Here is a 4129-nt window from a genome sequence, read left to right as displayed (position 1 = left end):
GCACTCCAGTCTGGGTGACAGAGTGAGACTCCAACTCAAAAAAAAAAAAAAGAATACACAGATGTTGCTTCTACCCTTGGGATGCTAGAGTAGCACCTGCAGCAAAACCAAATAAAAGAGGGGCAGGGGAGGGTTTGGAGGAGGTGGAGAATGGGGAAGGGGTGGATGAGGAGGAGGAGAGTATGGATGGGGAGGGTAGAGGAGGAGGAGGGAGAGGAGGAAAGGTGGGGCTATTGTTCAGGCACATATTCCTCGATGCACCCCTTCCCCAGCCCCCTGGGCAGAAGGCTGGTTTTTGCTGACTTGAGATACTTTTCAAACCAACCAAAGCCATAAATAACTTCAAAAGAAAGTGGCATCCTGGGGTCACGAGGTGCCACAGTTGAGAGACGCTGCTTCTTTAGTAAAATAAAACACAGTTTGGCACTTTCTGTCAGTGTCGCGAGGACATGGCGGCTCCAGCTGACTTTTGAAGAGTTGCCTAAGTGGAGGAGTGAGGGTCTTCTGGGAAACTCAGGCTCCTGGCGGAGGGTTGTGGTTTGAAAAGGTTCCCACGCAGTGATTTTTAAAAATGCAGTCGCTGCTCCTCCACCATCCTCTGTTATATAATTACTGTGCAACTTTGTCACTGCCTCTTCCAAGACGGATGGAAACTTTCCCACCTAGACCAGCACCACGGACACTTTCCGGGGGGGCTCATTGGCACTGTATTGGCAAAACCAGGGGACCTGGTGCTTTCGACCAAATTAATTTCAGGAAAACAAGCTCAGGGGCCCTCTTCCTTCCTAGGCCTGTGAGCCCTACTCTGGAAGGGGCGCCATAAAGTCAGCATCTAGGCCATGAATGGCTTGAGAGGAATTGCACTCAGTGCCTTCGGAAATGTTTGACCCAAGTGACTCCCACCTCACTGCCCCCAGTTTTGACCTTAGCATTGGCATGTTGGAGCCCAAAGCATCCGAGAGGCTATTTGAGTCTGAATTCTGTGACAGGGCGAACAGAAGCCAATTCTGGATATCTTAAGCAAACATACAAATGTTCTGGAAGGACAGAGCATAGCCCACAGAAGGAGAGGTTGAAGAATCTGCTCTGTAAAAGTGCAGAAGCAGCTCTGGGAAGTCAGGTTTTGTGAATTGTACAGTTTCCTTCGTTTTGTGGCCATCCGGGTAAATGATTCCCAACTCTCCTCAGTTTTGGGTCACTCCGCACTGAGATTCCAGGTCAAGCGCATTCAATGGGTCTGGCTTCCGTGGAGTATCTAACCTCCCCCTGCCAGGAGAGAGGAAGCCTCAGTGACTGATGGTCGTTTCTCCTACAGGGGAAAAGTGGGTCCCCACAAAGAACCCAGGCTGTCTTTCCTCAACTGTTGTGACTCCAAGACCAACCCCTCCCCACCCCCTCAACAGGGGAAGCAGCAGCACTGGGCTACAGAGAGGGGTGGGGAGGTGGGACATGCTATTTTTAGCTCACTATCTTCCAGTTCCACTTCTTATCTTCCTCTCCTCCAAACTATGAATTAGCATACCAGCCATTTGCACACCAGGGTAGCATACGCTCACTCTCAGGAACAATCTGGAATATGTGAACAGCTTAGAATTTTGGAGAAGGGGGAAAAATGAGTAAAAGGCGGGAGATTGGCAGTGGGAGGGGTGGGTGTCATGCCCTCCTTTTGAGCTGTTGGACTGGCTTCAGTTCTCCCCAGAACAGCACATTTCTGATTTAATTTGAGAAAAACTCCAATTATATTCCCACCTTAGTACCTTGAACTCTCAGTTGTGACTTGTTTTAAACGTGAAGAAAACAAAGATACAATAATAGCCAATGACATTTCTTTAATTTCTTTTTCTAGAACGAAACTCTCTGAATTTTTTATTATATCATATAGTGCAATTAGTTGAACATATTTTCTCATTGATGAGACAAACAAAAAAATGAGGGTGACAGAGGTGCAGAGTTGGGTGATACAAACTAACAGCCTGCAACACACCCAGGATTTCATCCAAATGCATCCTTGAGTAGAACAAACAGCACTCAGTAGAGAAGAAATCTCCTCCAATTAAATGTCATGTCTGTGCAGGTTCTAGTTTTGGAAATAACTAACTCTATTGTTTTAGAAAGTATGTGGGTTTCTTTCTCCCTTAAGCCCAGGTGTTACATTTATTTAAACTTCAGTGCATTTTATACAGTCAGTAAAAAGTTAATAATTGACTTTGATTCACGTTAGAACAACTCAGTATGTTCATTCTTGTTTTTTTTCGGTTCAAATGACCTACACCAGCACTGCAAATGTTCCTCATGCTTCTAGCACTATAAGCCACCAGAGCAGAATGGAGCTGACATTGATGGGACACCTGTCAAATGCCAAGCATTATAACAAGTGTCTTTGCATCTATTATTTCATTTACACGTGTGGTATCTTCAGTGGATTTATGTGTAACCAAAGACCCAGAGAGGTTAAACGAAGTATCCAGAGTCACAAAGCTAATAATTGGTGGGCTCATATTGGAACCCTTGTCTGATTTCAAAGCACATTCCTTCTGCTGTGTTCTCAAATAGGATAGCTGGATATCAGTTCATCAAGAACTACTAATTACCCCAGGAGCAAATGCATGTTAGGAATCCCTGAAGACTAAACTGGAGCTAGAAGAAATAGAAGAATGGGGTCTTGGATCTGACATAGAGCCCTTCTAAGGTACCCAGAGAGGGAGTGGACTTGTACTGCTGAGGTCAGAATGGAGCAGTTCTAGGTCAGGGAGAAAGCTTGCAGACTAGCCCAAACAAAGCTTTCACTCAAAGGGACACTGGTGCATTTTTTCATGTGATGAATACTTACCATATGTGTCTGGAAAGGCCAGGCATACAAATATGACAGGTCTTCCTCCAAAGACTTCAATGTCTATTGGGGAAGAGAGAGAAATTAACGAGTGATTGGGGTAAATGGGATAAAGTACATTGTCCACTGCACTTGGGCATGGGCCTTCTGTAAGCAACATGTTGCGGGAACGTGTTGATTGTGGATAACTCAGTATCCACTCCATTCAGACTTCCTCTTGAAGGATTGACTCTCCCTCACTGGAAAGCCTGCAGAGACAGTTAAATCTAGGGTTCCTAAACCTTCTACTCACCAGCAAACAGTCACCCAACCCAAGCTGGAGCAGTGTCCACTCCCAGGAATAAAGAAAGTTTCGAAAGATGGGGGACTGGTGGCTGATCACTCATTTTAGGGAAGGCACTGAATAGCTCCTAGATCCATCCCATGCCCACCCCACTGTTTCTATCCATTTCTGAGACTTCTACGTCCTCCTGGGGGCTATTCATTTTATGAAAGTATTCATTGTATGAAAGAATGCATCAGTGTCCCTTTGAGTGAAAGCTTTGTTTAGGTTAGTCTGCAAGCTTTCTCCCTGACCTAGAGCTGCTCCATGCTGACCTTAGCAGCATGAGTCCACCTCACCTCTCGGTATCCCCGAAGGGCTCTATGTCATATCCAAGACCTCCCTTTCTTCCATCTCTTCTAGCTCCAGTTTAATCTTCAAGGACGCCTAACATGCATTTGCTCCTCCCAATAAATTCCCATCACTAAACAATGGAAAGATAGCAGAGATCTCTGTGGTGAGATACCAGTTGCTGGGGGCACAGGTGAAAGCAGAGGCCAGTGAGGGGCCGTCACAGCGATTCAGGTGAGTCAGGGTAAGAGACTGGATTCCGTGGCTGGAGAGATGGTGAAGGGAAGACAGATTTCAGAATCAGAAGAGACAGAGCTGGCTGGACCTGGCGCCCCAGGTTAGGGAAAGACAGGAATGCAGAAGAGTAAGAAGAGCAGTTTTCCACTAAACAAAACAGGGCAGCTCCCTCGCCTCCTTTCTGCTGGTCTGGAAGGTCTGTTAGGACTTGGCCTTGGTGTGGTAGCATCTTCTCACTCGCTAAGGCTGCCTTCTCCCACCTCCACCCTCCCAGTCCAAAGACGTACACATCACTTCCTCCTAAGAAAAAAAACAAAACTATCTCCATCATCTAGTAAACTTGGCAGAGACCCCAAATTCCTCTGTTCGTCTCGTATCCCAGAGCCCAGGGGTACATGTTCAAGGAGATTCTTGGAACTCGCCCTGGATGGCATGTAGAGAGCCAACAA

This window comes from Carlito syrichta, unplaced genomic scaffold, assembly GCF_000164805.1.
Source record: "Carlito syrichta isolate Samal-C Ts95f unplaced genomic scaffold, Tarsius_syrichta-2.0.1 Scaffold315099, whole genome shotgun sequence".
NCBI lineage: Eukaryota > Metazoa > Chordata > Mammalia > Primates > Tarsiidae > Carlito > Carlito syrichta.
This window is presented reverse-complemented; position numbering follows the sequence as displayed.